This window comes from Osmia lignaria, unplaced genomic scaffold (assembly GCF_051020975.1).
Source record: "Osmia lignaria lignaria isolate PbOS001 unplaced genomic scaffold, iyOsmLign1 scaffold0006, whole genome shotgun sequence".
In the NCBI taxonomy this organism is placed as follows: Eukaryota; Metazoa; Arthropoda; class Insecta; order Hymenoptera; family Megachilidae; genus Osmia; species Osmia lignaria.
The window spans coordinates 22,284,229-22,300,505 of NW_027478163.1; positions in this window are offsets into that span (position 1 = coordinate 22,284,229).

Below are 16,277 nucleotides of genomic sequence, written 5' to 3' on the forward strand. Positions count from 1 at the left end.
TCCGAGATATTTGCAGATTTATCTCAAGGGAAGGGGCCTGACGGACATATTTCGAGATATTTCTTCTTCTTGTTGTTCTTCCTCTGCACAGCTAAGCTGGAAGTGGCATTTGCGGCTCGCACTAGTGCAGAGTTATCTCAAAGAAAGGGGCCACGGTGTTTCTGTATCCCTATTATGTTGGTGCGGCTTCGGAACTTTTAAATATCTCGATATATCTCGAAAACTACGCTTCTGATCAAAAAATATCATAGAACATAAATTGTAGGAAACATAATTCTCTACAAAAAACGTCTCTTAACATTTTGCCATAGCTCGCTTCGTTTCCGAGATATTTGCCGATTCAGCTCAAAGGAACTGGCCTGACGGACATATTTCGAGATATTTCTTCTTCTTGTTGTTCTTCCTCTGCACAGCTAAGCTGGAAGTGGCATTTGCAGCTCGCAATAGTGCAGAGTTATCTCAAAGAAAGGGGCCACTGTGTTTCTGTATCCCTATTATGTTGGTGCGGCTTCTGAACTTTTAAATATCTCGATATATCTCGAAAACTACGCTTCTGACCAAAAAATATTATAGAACATAAATTGTAGGAAACATAATTCTCTACAAAAAACGTCTCTTAACATTTTGCCATAGCTCGCTTCGTTTCGGAGATATTTGCAGATTCAGCTCAAAGGAACTGGCCTGACGGACATATTTCGAGATATTTCTTCTTCTTGTTGTTCTTCCTCTGCACAGCTAAGCTGGAAGTGGCATTTGCGGCTCGCACTAGTGCAGAGTTATCTCAAAGAAAGGGGCCACGGTGTTTCTGTATCCCTATTATGTTGGTGCGGCTTCGGAACTTTTAAATATCTCGATATATCTCGAAAAATACGCTTCTGATCAAAAAACATCATATAACATAAATTGTAGGAAACATAATTCTCTACAAAAAACGTCTCTTAACATTTTGCCATAGCTCGCTTCGTTTCCGAGATATTTGCCGATTCAGCTCAAAGGAACTGGCCTGACGGACATATTTCGAGATATTTCTTCTTCTTGTTGTTCTTCCTCTGCACAGCTAATCTGGAAGTGGCATTTGCAGCTCGCAATAGTGCAGAGTTATCTCAAAGAAAGGGGCCACGGTGTTACTGTATCTCTATTATGTTGGTGCGGCTTCGAAACTTTTAAATATCTTGATATATCTCGAGAACTGCGCATCTGATCAAAAAATATCATAGAACATAAATTGTAGGAAACATAATTCTCTACAAAAAAGGTCTCTTAACATTTTGCCATAGCTCGCTTCGTTTCCGAGATATTTGCAGATTTATCTCAAGGGAAGGGGCCTAACGGACATATTTCGAGTTATTTCTTCTTCTTGTTGTTCTTCCTCTGCACAGCTAAACTGGAAGTGGCATTTCCAGCTCGCAATAGTGCAGAGTTATCTCAAAGAAAGGGCCCACGGTGTTTCTGTATCTCTATTATGTTGGTTCGGCTTCGGAACTTTTGAATATCTTGATATATCTCGAGAACTACGCATCTGATCAAAAAATATCATAGAACATAAAAAGTAGGAAACTTAATTCTCTACAAAAAAGGTCTCTTAACATTTTGCCATAGCTCGCTTCGTTTCCGAGATATTTGCAGATTTATCTCAAGGGAAGGGGCCTAACGGACATATTTCGAGATATTTCTTCTTCTTGTTGTTCTTCTTCTGCACAGCTAAACTGGAAGTGGCATTTCCAGCTCGCAATAGTGCAGAGTTATCTCAAAGAAAGGAGCCACGGTGTTTCTGTATCTCTATTATGTTGGTGCGGCTTCGGAACTTTTAAATATCTTGATATATCTCGAGAACTACGCATCTGATCAAAAAATATCATAGAACATAAAAAGTAGGAAACTTAATTCTCTACAAAAAAGGTCTCTTAACATTTTGCCATAGCTCACTTCGTTTCCGAGATATTTGCAGATTTATCTCAAGGGAAGGGGCCTGACGGACATATTTCGAGATATTTCTTCTTCTTGTTGTTCTTCTTCTGCACAGCTAAGCTGGAAGTGGCATTTGCAGCTCGCAATAGTGCAGAGTTATCTCAAAGAGAGGGGCCACGGTTTTACTGTATCTCTATTATGTTGGTGCGGCTTCGGAACTTTTAAATATCTTGATATATCTCGAGAACTACGCATCTGATCAAAAAATATCATAGAACATAAAAAGTAGGAAACTTAATTCTCTACAAAAAAGGTCTCTTAACATTTCGCCATAGCTCGCTTCGCTTCCGAGATATTTGCAGATATATCTCAAGGGAAGGGGCCTGACGGACATATTTCGAGATATTTCTTCTTCTTGTTGTTCTTCTTCTGCACAGCTAAGCTGGAAGTGGCATTTGCGGCTCGCACTAGTGCACAGTTATCTCAAAGAAAGGGGCCACGGTGTTTCTGTATCTCTATTATGTTGGTGCGGCTTCGGAACTTTTAAATATCTCGATATATCTCGAAAACTACACTTCTGATCAAAAAATATCGTAGAACACAAATTGTAGGAAACATAATTCTCTACAAAAAAGGTCTCTTAACATTTTGCGATAGCTCGCTTCGTTTCCGAGATATTTGCAGATTTATCTCAAGGGAAGGGGCCTGACGGACATATTTCGAGATATTTCTTCTTCTTGTTGTTCTTCTTCTGCACAGCTAAACTGGAAGTGGCATTTCCAGCTCGCAATAGTGCACAGTTATCTCAAAGAAAGGGGCCACGGTGTTTCTGTATCTCTATTATGTTGGTGCGGTTTCGGAACTTTTAAATATCTTGATATATCTCGAGAACTACGCATCTGATCAAAAAATATCATAGAACATAAAAAGTAGGAAACTTAATTCTCTACAAAAAAGGTCTCTTAACATTTTGCCATAGCTCGCTTCGTTTCCGAGATATTTGCAGATTTATCTCAAGGGAAGGGGCCTGACGGACATATTTCGAGATATTTCTTCTTCTTGTTGTTCTTCTTCTGCACAGCTGAGCTGGAAGTGGCATTTGCAGGTCGCAATAGTGCAGAGTTATCTCAAAGAAAGGGGCCACGGTGTTTCTGTATCTCTATTATGTTGGTGCGGCTTCGGAACTTTTAAATATCTCGATATATCTCGAAAACTACGATTCTGATCAAAAAATATCATAGAACGTAAATTGTAGGAAACATTATTCTCTACGAAAAAGGTCTCTTAACATTTTGCCATAGCTCGCTTCGTTTCCGAGATATTTGCATATTTATCTCAAGGGAAGGGGCCTGACGGACATGTTTCGAGATATTTCTTCTTCTTGTTGTTCTTCTTCTGCACAGCTTAGCTGGAAGTGGCATTTGCGGCTCGCACTAGTGCAGAGTTATCTCAAAGAAAGGGGCCACGGTGTTTCTGTATCTCTATTATGTTGGTGCGGCTTCGGAACTTTTAAATATCTCGATATATCTCGAAAACTACGCTTCTGATCAAAAAATATCATAGAACATAAAAAGTAGGAAACTTAATTCTCTACAAAAAAGGTCTCTTAACATTTTGCCACAGCTCGCTTCGTTTCCGAGATATTTGCAGATTTATCTCAAGGGAAGGGGCCTAACGGACATATTTCGAGATATTTCTTCTTCTTGTTGTTCTTCTTCTGCACAGCTAAACTGGAAGTGGCATTTCCAGCTCGCAATAGTGCAGAGTTATCTCAAAGAAAGGGGCCACGGTGTTTCTGTATCTCTATTATGTTGGTGCGGTTTCGGAACTTTTAAATATCTTGATATATCTCGAGAACTACGCATCTGATCAAAAAATATCATAGAACATAAAAAGTAGGAAACTTAATTCTCTACAAAAAAGGTCTCTTAACATTTTGCCATAGCTCGCTTCGTTTCCGAGATATTTGCAGATTTATCTCAAGGGAAGGGGCCTGACGGACATATTTCGAGATATTTCTTCTTCTTGTTGTTCTTCTTCTGCACAGCTGAGCTGGTAGTGGCATTTGCAGGTCGCAATAGTGCAGAGTTATCTCAAAGAAAGGGGCCACGGTGTTTCTGTATCTCTATTATGTTGGTGCGGCTTCGGAACTTTTAAATATCTCGATATATCTCGAAAACTACGATTCTGATCAAAAAATATCATAGAACGTAAATTGTAGGAAACATTATTCTCTACGAAAAAGGTCTCTTAACATTTTGCCATAGCTCGCTTCGTTTCCGAGATATTTGCATATTTATCTCAAGGGAAGGGGCCTGACGGACATATTTCGAGATATTTCTTCTTCTTGTTGTTCTTCTTCTGCACAGCTTAGCTGGAAGTGGCATTTGCGGCTCGCACTAGTGCAGAGTTATCTCAAAGAAAGGGGCCACGGTGTTTCTGTATCTCTATTATGTTGGTGCGGCTTCGGAGCTTTTAAATATCTCGATATATCTCGAAAACTACGCTTCTGATCAAAAAATATCATAGAACGTAAATTGTAGGAAATATTATTCTCTACAAAAAAGGTCTCTTAACGTTTTGCCATAGCTCGCTTCGTTTCCGAGATATTTGCAGATTCATCTCAAGGGAAGGGGTCTGACGGACATATTTCGAGATATTTCTTCTTCTTGTTGTTCTTCTTCTGCACAGCTAAGCTGGAAGTGGCATTTGCAGCGCGCAATAGTGCAGAGTTATCTCAAAGAAAGGGGCCACGGTGTTTCTGTATCTCTATTATGTTGGTGCGGCTTCGGAACTTTTAAATATCTTGATATATCTCGAGAACTACGCATCTGATCAAAAAATATCGTAGAACATAAAAAGTAGGAAACTTAATTCTCTACAAATAAAGTCTCTTAACATTTTGCCATAGCTCGCTTCGTTTCCGAGATATTTGCAGATATATCTCAAGGGAAGGGGCCTGACGGACATATTTCGAGATATTTCTTCTTCTTGTTGTTCTTCTTCTGCACAGTAAGCTGGAAGTGGCATTTGCAGCTCGCAATAGTGCAGAGTTATCTCAAAGAAAGGGGCCACGGTGTTTCTGTATCTCTATTATGTTGGTGCGGCTTCGGAACTTTTAAATATCTTGATATATCTCGAGAACTGCGCATCTCATCAAAAAATATCATAGACGATAAGAAGTAGGAAACTTAATTCTCTACAAAAAAGGTCTCTTAACATTTTCCCATAGCTCGCTTCGTTTCCGAGATATTTGCAGATTTATCTCAAGGGAAGGGGCCTGACGGACATATTTCGAGATATTTCTTCTTCTTGTTGTTCTTCTTCTGCACAGTAGGCTGGAAGTGGCATTTGCAGCTCGCAATAGTGCAGAGTTATCTCAAAGAAAGGGGCCACGGTGTTTCTGTATCTCTATTATGTTGGTGCGGCTTCGGAACTTTTAAATATCTTGATATATCTCGAGAACTGCGCATCTGATCAAAAAATATCATAGAACATAAAAAGTAGGAAACTTAATTCTCTACAAAAAAGGTCTCTTAACATTTTGCCATAGCTCGCTTCGTTTCCGAGATATTTGCAGATTTATCTCAAGGGAAGGGGCCTGACGGACATATTTCGAGATATTTCTTCTTCTTGTTGTTCTTCTTCTGCACAGCTAAGCTGGAAGTAGCATTTCCAGCTCGCAATAGTGCAGAGTTATCTCAAAGAAAGGGGCCACGGTGTTTCTGTATCTCTATTATGTTGGTGCGGCTTCGGAACTTTTAAATATCTTGATATATCTCGAGAACTACGCATCTGATCAAAAAATATCATAGAACATAAAAAGTAGGAAACTTAATTCTCTACAAAAACGGTCTCTTAACATTTTGCCATAGCTCGATTCGTTTCCGAGATATTTGCAGATTTATCTCAAGGGAAGGGGCCTGACGGACATATTTCGAGATATTTCTTCTTCTTGTTGTTCGTCTTCTGCACAGCTAAGCTGGAAGTGGCATTTGCGGCTCGCACTAGTGCACAGTTATCTCAAAGAAAGGGGCCACGGTGTTTCTGTATCTCTATTATGTTGGTGCGGCTTCGGAACTTTTAAATATCTCGATATATCTCGAAAACTACGCTTCTGATCAAAAAATATCATAGAACATAAATTGTAGGAAACATAATTCTCTACAAATAAGGTCTCTTAACATTTTGCCATAGCTCGCTTCGTTTCCGAGATATTTGCAGATTTATCTCAAGGCAAGGGGCCTGACGGACATATTTCGAGATATTTCTTCTTCTTGTTGTTCTTCTTCTGCACAGCTAAGCTGGAAGTGGCATTTTCGGGTCGCACTAGTGCAGAGTTATCTCAAAGAAAGGGGCCACGGTGTTTCTGTATCTCTATTATGTTGGTGCGGCTTCGGAACTTTTAAATATCTCGATATATCTCGAAAACTACGCTTCTGATCAAAAAATATCATAGAACATAAATTGTAGGAAACATAATTCTCTACAAAAAAGGTCTCTTAACATTTTGCCATAGCTCGCTCCGTTTCCGAGATATTTGCAGATTTATCTCAAGGCAAGGGGCCTGACGGACATATTTCGAGATATTTCTTCTTCTTGTTGTTCTTCTTCTGCACAGCTAAGCTGGAAGTGGCATTTGCGGCTCGCAATAGTGCAGAGTTATCTCAAAGAAAGGGGCCACGGTGTTTCTGTATCTCTATTATGTTGGTGCGGCTTCGGAACTTTTAAATATCTCGATATATCTCGAAAACTACGCTTCTGATCAAAAAATATCATAGAACATAAATTGTAGGAAACATAATTCTCTACAAAAAAGGTCTCTTAGCATTTTGCCATAGCTCGCTTCGTTTCCGAGATATTTGCAGATTTATTTCAAGGGAAGGGGCCTGACGGACATATTTCGAGATATTTCTTCTTCTTGTTGTTCTTCTTCTGCACAGCTAAGCTGGAAGTGGCATTTGCGGCTCGCACTAGTGCAGAGTTATCTCAAAGAAGGGGGCCACGGTGTTTCTGTATCTCTATTATGTTGGTGCGGATTCGGAACTTTTAAATATCTTGATATATCTCGAGAACTACGCATCTGATCAAAAAATATCATAGAACATAAAAAGTAGGAAACTTAATTCTCTACAAAAAAGGTCTCTTAACATTTTGCCATAGCTCGCTTCGTTTCCGAGATATTTGCAGATTTATCTCAAGGGAAGGGGCCTGACGGACATATTTCGAGATATTTCTTCTTCTTGTTGTTCTTCTTCTGCACAGCTAAGCTGGAAGTGGCATTTGCGGCTCGCACTAGTGCAGAGTTATCTCAAAGAAAGGGGCCACGGTGTTTCTGTATCTCTATTATGTTGGTGCGGCTTCGGAACTTTTAAATATCTCGATATATCTCGAAAACTACGCTGGTGATCAAAAAATATCATAGAACATAAATTGTAGGAAACATAATTCTCTACAAAAAAGGTCTCTTAACATTTTGCCATAGCTCGCTTCGTTTCCGAGATATTTGCAGATATATCTCAAGGGAAGGGGCCTGACGGACATATTTCGAGATATTTCTTCTTCTTGTTGTACTTCTTCTGCACAGCTAAGCTGGAAGTGGCATTTACAGCTCGCAATAGTGCAAAGTTATCTCAAAGAAAGGGGCGACGGTGTTTCTGTATCTCTATTATGTTGGTGCGGCTTCGGAACTTTTAAATATCTTGATATATCTCGAGAACTACGCATCTGATCAAAAAATATCATAGAACATAAAAAGTAGGAAACTTAATTCTCTACAAAAAACGTCTCTTAACATTTTGCCATAGCTCGCTTCGTTTCCGAGATACTTGCAGATTTATCTCAAGGGAAGGGGCCTGACGGACATATTTCGAGATATTTCTTCTTCTTGTTCTTCTTCTGCACCGCTAAGCTGGAAGTGGCATTTGCGGCTCGCACTAGTGCAGAGTTATCTCAAAGAAAGGGGCCACGGTGTTTCTGTATCTCTATTATGTTGGTGCGGCTTCGGAACTTTTAAATATCTCGATATATCTCGAAAACTACGCTTCTGATCAAAAAATATCATAGAACATAAATTGTAGGAAACATAATTCTCTACAAAAAAGGTCTCTTAACATTTTGCCATAGCTCGCTTCGTTTCCGAGATATTTGCAGATATATCTCAAGGGAAGGGGCCTGACGGACATATTTCGAGATATTTCTTCTTCTTGTTGTTCTTCTTCTGCACAGCTAAGCTGAAAGTGGCATTTACAGCTCGCAATAGTGCAAAGTTATCTCAAAGAAAGGGGCCACGGTGTTTCTGTATCTCTATTATGTTGGTGCGGCTTCGGAACTTTTAAATATCTTGATATATCTCGAGAACTACGCGTCTGATCAAAAAATATCATAGAACATAAAAAGTAGGAAACATAATTCTCTACAAAAAAGGTCTCTTAACATTTTGCCATAGCTCACTTCGTTTCCGAGATATTTGCAGATTTATCTCAAGGGAAGGGGCCTGACGGACATATTTCGAGATATTTCTTCTTCTTGTTGTTCTTCTTCTGCACAGCTAAGCTGGAAGTGGCATTTGCGGCTCGCAATAGTGCAAAGTTATCTCAAAGAAAGGGGCCACGGTGTTTCTGTATCTCTATTATGTTGGTGCGGCTTCGGAACTTTTAAATATCTTGATATATCTCGAGAACTACGCGTCTGATCAAAAAATATCATAGAACATAAAAAGTAGGAAACATAATTCTCTACAAAAAAGGTCTCTTAACATTTTGCCATAGCTCGCTTCGTTTCCGAGATATTTGCAGGTTTATCTCAAGGGAAGGGGCCCAGCGGACATATTTCGAGATATTTCTTCTTCTTGTTGTTCTTCTTCTGCACAGCTAAACTGGAAGTGGCATTTCCAGCTCGCAATAGTGCAGAGTTATCTCAAAGAAAGGAGCCACGGTGTTTCTGTATCTCTATTCTGTTGGTGCGGCTTCGGAACTTTTAAATATCTTGATATATCTCGAGAACTACGCATCTGATCAAAAAATATCATAGAACATAATAAGTAGGAAACTTAGTTCTCTACAAAAAAGGTCTCTTAACATTTTGCCATAGCTCGCTTCGTTTCCGAGATATTTGCAGATTTATCTCAAGGGAAGGGGCCTGACGGACATATTTCGAGATATTTCTTCTTCTTGTTGTTCTTCTTCTGCACAGCTAAGCTGGAAGTGGCATTTGCGGCTCGCACTAGTGCAGAGTTATCTCAAAGAAAGGGGCCACGGTGTTTCTGTATCTCTATTATGTTGGTGCGTCTTCGGAACTTTTAAATATCTCGATATATCTCGAAAACTACGCTTCTGATCAAAAAATATCATAAAACATAAATTGTAGGAACCATAATTCTCTACAAAAAAGGTCTCTTAACATTTTGCCATAGCTCGCTTCGTTTCCGAGATATTTGCAGATATATCTCAAGGGAAGGGGCCTGACGGACATATTTCGAGATATTTCTTCTTCTTGTTGTTCTTCTTCTGCACAGCTAAGCTGAAAGTGGCATTTACAGCTCGCAATAGTGCAAAGTTATCTCAAAGAAAGGGGCCACGGTGTTTCTGTATCTCTATTATGTTGGTGCGGCTTCGGAACTTTTAAATATCTCGATATATCTCGAGAACTACGCGTCTGATCAAAAAATATCATAGAACATAAAAAGTAGGAAACATAATTCTCTACAAAAAAGGTCTCTTAACATTTTGCCATAGTTCGCTTCGTTTCCGAGATATTTGCAGATTTATCTCAAGGGAAGGGGCCTGACGGACATATTTCGAGATATTTCTTCTTCTTGTTGTTCTTCTTCTGCACCGCTAAGCTGGAAGTGGCATTTGCGGCTCGCACTAGTGCAGCGTTATCTCAAAGAAGGGGGCCACGGTGTTTCTGTATCTCTATTATGTTGGTGCGGCTTCGGAACTTTTAAATATCTTGATATATCTCGAGAACTACGCATCTGATCAAAAAATATCATAGAACATAAAAAGTAGGAAACTTAATTCTCTACAAAAAAGGTCTCTTAACATTTTGCCATAGCTCGCTTCGTTTCCGAGATATTTGCAGATTTATCTCAAGGGAAGGGGCCTGACGGACATATTTCGAGATATTTCTTCTTCTTGTTGTTCTTCTTCTGCACAGCTAAGCTGGAAGTGGCATTTGCGGCTCGCACTAGTGCAGAGTTATCTCAAAGAAAGGGGCCACGGTGTTTCTGTATCTCTATTATGTTGGTGCGGCTTCGGAACTTTTAAATATCTCGATATATCTCGAAAACTACGCTTGTGATCAAAAAATATCATAGAACATAAATTGTAGGAAACATAATTCTCTACAAAAAAGGTCTCTTAACATTTTGCCATAGCTCGCTTCGTTTCCGAGATATTTGCAGATATATCTCAAGGGAAGGGGCCTGACGGACATATTTCGAGATATTTCTTCTTCTTGTTGTACTTCTTCTGCACAGCTAAGCTGGAAGTGGCATTTACAGCTCGCAATAGTGCAAAGTTATCTCAAAGAAAGGGGCGACGGTGTTTCTGTATCTCTATTATGTTGGTGCGGCTTCGGAACTTTTAAATATCTTGATATATCTCGAGAACTACGCATCTGATCAAAAAATATCATAGAACATAAAAAGTAGGAAACTTAATTCTCTACAAAAAACGTCTCTTAACATTTTGCCATAGCTCGCTTCGTTTCCGAGATATTTGCAGATTTATCTCAAGGGAAGGGGCCTGACGGACATATTTCGAGATATTTCTTCTTCTTGTTGTTCTTCTTCTGCACCGCTAAGCTGGAAGTGGCATTTCCAGCTCGCAATAGTGCAGAGTTATCTCAAAGAAAGGAGCCACGGTGTTTCTGTATCTCTATTCTGTTGGTGCGGCTTCGGAACTTTTAAATATCTTGATATATCTCGAGAACTACGCATCTGATCAAAAAATATCATAGAACATAATAAGTAGGAAACTTAATTCTCTACAAAAAAGGTCTCTTAACATTTTGCCATAGCTCACTTCGTTTCCGAGATATTTGCAGATTTATCTCAAGGGAAGGGGCCTGACGGACATATTTCGAGATATTTCTTCTTCTTGTTGTTCTTCTTCTGCACAGCTAAGCTGGAAGTGGCATTTGCGGCTCGCAATAGTGCAAAGTTATCTCAAAGAAAGGGGCCACGGTGTTTCTGTATCTCTATTATGTTGGTGCGGCTTCGGAACTTTTAAATATCTTGATATATCTCGAGAACTACGCGTCTGATCAAAAAATATCATAGAACATAAAAAGTAGGAAACATAATTCTCTACAAAAAAGGTCTCTTAACATTTTGCCATAGCTCGCTTCGTTTCCGAGATATTTGCAGATATATCTCAAGGGAAGGGGCCTGACGGACATATTTCGAGATATTTCTTCTTCTTGTTGTTCTTCTTCTGCACAGCTAAGCTGAAAGTGGCATTTACAGCTCGCAATAGTGCAAAGTTATCTCAAAGAAGGGGGCCACGGTGTTTCTGTATCTCTATTATGTTGGTGCGGCTTCGGAACTTTTAAATATCTTCATATATATCGAGAACTACGCGTCTGATCAAAAAATATCATAGAACATAAAAAGTAGGAAACATAATTCTCTACAAAAAAGGTCTCTTAACATTTTGCCATAGCTCGCTTCGTTTCCGAGATATTTGCAGGTTTATCTCAAGGGAAGGGGCCCAGCGGACATATTTCGAGATATTTCTTCTTCTTGTTGTTCTTCTTCTGCACAGCTAAACTGGAAGTGGCATTTCCAGCTCGCAATAGTGCAGAGTTATCTCAAAGAAAGGGGCCACGGTGTTTCTGTATCTCTATTATGTTGGTGCGGCTTCGGAACTTTTAAATATCTTGATATATCTCGAGAACTACGCATCTGATCAAAAAATATCATAGAACATAAAAAGTAGGAAACTTAATTCTCTACAAAAAAGGTCTCTTAACGTTTTGCCATAGCTCGCTTCGTTTCCGAGATATTTGCAGATTTATCTCAAGGGAAGGGGCCTGACGGACATATTTCGAGATATTTCTTCTTCTTGTTGTTCTTCTTCTGCACAGCTAAGCTGGAAGTGGCATTTGCGGCTCGCAATAGTGCAAAGTTATCTCAAAGAAAGGGGCCACGGTGTTTCTGTATCTCTATTATGTTGGTGCGGCTTCGGAACTTTTAAATATCTTGATATATCTCGAGAACTACGCATCTGATCAAAAAATATCATAGAACATAAAAAGTAGGAAACTTAATTCTCTACAAAAAAGGTCTCTCAACATTTTGCCATAGCTCGCTTCGTTTCCGAGATATTTGCAGATTTATCTCAAGGGAAGGGGCATGACGGACATATTTCGAGATATTTCTTCTTCTTGTTGTTCTTCTTCTGCACAGCTAAGCTGGAAGTGGCATTTGCGGCTCGCACTAGTGCAGAGTTATCTCAAAGAAAGGGGCCACGGTGTTTCTGTATCTCTATTATGTTGGTGCGGCTTCGGAACTTTTAAATATCTCGATATATCTCGAAAACTACGCTTCTGATCAAAAAATATCATAGAACATAAATTGTAGGAAACATAATTCTCTACAAAAAAGGTCTCTTAACATTTTGCCATAGCTCGCTCCGTTTCCGAGATATTTGCAGATTTATCTCAAGGCAAGGGGCCTGACGGACATATTTCGAGATATTTCTTCTTCTTGTTGTTCTTCTTCTGCACAGCTAAGCTGGAAGTGGCATTTGCGGCTCGCAATAGTGCAGAGTTATCTCAAAGAAAGGGGCCACGGTGTTTCTGTATCTCTATTATGTTGGTGCGGCTTCGGAACTTTTAAATATCTCGATATATCTCGAAAACTACGCTTCTGATCAAAAAATATCATAGAACATAAATTGTAGGAAACATAATTCTCTACAAAAAAGGTCTCTTAGCATTTTGCCATAGCTCGCTTCGTTTCCGAGATATTTGCAGATTTATTTCAAGGGAAGGGGCCTGACGGACATATTTCGAGATATTTCTTCTTCTTGTTGTTCTTCTTCTGCACAGCTAAGCTGGAAGTGGCATTTGCGGCTCGCACTAGTGCAGAGTTATCTCAAAGAAAGGGGCCACGGTGTTTCTGTATCTCTATTATGTTGGTGCGGCTTCGGAACTTTTAAATATCTTGATATATCTCGAGAACTACGCATCTGATCAAAAAATATGATAGAACATAAAAAGTAGGAAACTTAATTCTCTACAAAAAAGGTCTCTTAACATTTTGCCATAGCTCGCTTCGTTTCCGAGATATTTGCAGATTTATCTCAAGGGAAGGGGCATGACGGACATATTTCGAGATATTTCTTCTTCTTGTTGTTCTTCTTCTGCACAGCTAAGCTGGAAGTGGCATTTGCGGCTCGCACTAGTGCAGAGTTATCTCAAAGAAAGGGGCCACGGTGTTTCTGTATCTCTATTATGTTGGTGCGGCTTCGGAACTTTTAAATATCTCGATATATCTCGAAAACTACGCTTCTGATCAAAAAATATCATAGAACATAAATTGTAGGAAACATAATTCTCTACAAAAAAGTTCTCTTAACATTTTGCCATAGCTCGCTTCGTTTCCGAGATATTTGCAGATATATCTCAAGGGAAGGGGCCTGACGGACATATTTCGAGATATTTCTTCTTCTTGTTGTGCTTCTTCTGCACAGCTAACCTGGAAGTGGCATTTGCAGCTCGCAATAGTGCAGAGTTATCTCAAAGAAAGGGGCCACGGTGTTTCTGTATCTCTATTATGTTGGTGCGGCTTCGGAACTTTTAAATATCTTGATATATCTCGAGAACTACGCATCTGATCAAAAAATATCATAGAACATAAAAAGTAGGAAACTTAATTCTCTACAAAAAAGGTCTCTTAACATTTTGCCATAGCTCGCTTCGTTTCCGAGATATTTGCAGATTTATCTCAAGGGAAGGGGCCTGACGGACATATTTCGAGATATTTCTTCTTCTTGTTGTTCTTCTTCTGCACAGCTAAGCAGGAAGTGGCATTTGCAGCTCGCAATAGTGCAGAGTTATCTCAAAGAAGGGGGCCACGGTGTTTCTGTATCTCTATTATGTTGGTGCGGCTTCGGAACTTTTAAATATCTTGATATATCTCGAGAACTACGCATCTGATCAAAAAATATCATAGAACATAAAAAGTAGGAAACTTAATTCTCTACAGAAAAGGTCTCTTAACATTTTGCCATAGCTCTCTTCGTTTCCGAGATATTTGCAGATTTATCTCAAGGGAAGGGGCCTGACGGACATATTTCGAGATATTTCTTATTCTTGTTGTTCTTCTTCTGCACAGCTAAGCTGGAAGTGGCATTTGCAGCTCGCAATAGTGCAGAGTAATCTCAAGGAAAGGGGCCACGGTGTTTCTGTATGTCTATTATGTTGGTGCGGCTTCGGAACTTTTAAATATCTTGATATATCTCGAGAACTACGCATCTGATCAAAAAATATCATAGAACATAAAAAGTAGGAAACTTAATTCTCTACAAAAACGGTCTCTTAACATTTTGCCATAGCTCGCTTCGTTTCCGAGATATTTGCAGATTTATCTCAAGGGAAGGGGCCTGACGGACATATTTCGAGATATTTCTTCTTCTTGTTGTTCTTCTTCTGCACAGCTAAGCTGGAAGTGGCATTTGCGGCTCGCACTAGTGCAGAGTTATCTCAAAGAAAGGGGCCACGGTGTTTCTGTATCTCTATTATGTTGGTGCGGCTTCGGAACTTTTAAATATCTCGATATATCTCGAAAACTACGCTTCTGATCAAAAAATATCATAGAACATAAATTGTAGGAAACTTAATTCTCTACAAAAAAGGTCTCTTAACATTTTGCCATAGCTCGCTTCGTTTCCGAGATATTTGCAGATTTATCTCAAGGGAAGGGGCCTGACGGACATATTTCGAGATATTTCTTCTTCTTGTTGTTCTTCTTCTGCACAGCTAACCTGGAAGTGGCATTTGCAGCTCGCAATAGTGCAGAGTTATCTCAAAGAAAGGGGCCACGGTGTTTCTGTATCTCTATTATGTTGGTGCGGCTTCGGAACTTTTAAATATCTTGATATATCTCGAGAACTACGCATCTGATCAAAAAATATCATAGAACATAAAAAGTAGGAAACTTAATTCTCTACAAAAAAGGTCTCTTAACATTTTGCCATAGCTCGCTTCGTTTCCGAGATATTTGCAGATTTATCTCAAGGGAAGGGGCCTGACGGACATATTTCGAGATATTTCTTCTTCTTGTTGTTCTTCTGCTGCACAGCTAAGCTGGAAGTGGCATTTGCAGCTCGCAATAGTGCAGAGTTATCTCAAAGAAGGGGGCCACGGTGTTTCTGTATCTCTATTATGTTGGTGCGGCTTCGGAACTTTTAAATATCTTGATATATCTCGAGAACTACGCATCTGATCAAAAAATATCATAGAACATAAAAAGTAGGAAACTTAATTCTCTACAGAAAAGGTCTCTTAACATTTTGCCATAGCTCTCTTCGTTTCCGAGATATTTGCAGATTTATCTCAAGGGAAGGGGCCTGACGGACATATTTCGAGATATTTCTTATTCTTGTTGTTCTTCTTCTGCACAGCTAAGCTGGAAGTGGCATTTGCAGCTCGCAATAGTGCAGAGTAATCTCAAGGAAAGAGGCCACGGTGTTTCTGTATCTCTATTATGTTGGTGCGGCTTCGGAACTTTTAAATATCTTGATATATCTCGAGAACTACGCATCTGATCAAAAAATATCATAGAACATAAAAAGTAGGAAACTTAATTCTCTACAAAAACGGTCTCTTAACATTTTGCCATAGCTCGCTTCGTTTCCGAGATATTTGCAGATTTATCTCAAGGGAAGGGGCCTGACGGACATATTTCGAGATATTTCTTCTTCTTGTTGTTCTTCTTCTGCACAGCTAAGCTGGAAGTGGCATTTGCGGCTCGCACTAGTGCAGAGTTATCTCAAAGAAAGGGGCCACGGTGTTTCTGTATCTCTATTATGTTGGTGCGGCTTCGGAACTTTTAAATATCTTGATATATCTCGAGAACTACGCATCTGATCAAAAAATATCATAGAACATAAATAGTAGGAAACTTAATTCTCTACAAAAAAGGTCTCTCAACATTTTGCCATAGCTCTCTTCGTTTCCGAGATATTTGCAGATTTATCTCAAGGGAAGGGGCCTGACGGACATATTTCGAGATATTTCTTATTCTTGTTGTTCTTCTTCTGCACAGCTAAGCTGGAAGTGGCATTTGCAGCTCGCAATAGTGCAGAGTTATCTCAAAGAAAGGGGCCACGGTGTTTCTGTATCTCTATTATGTTGGT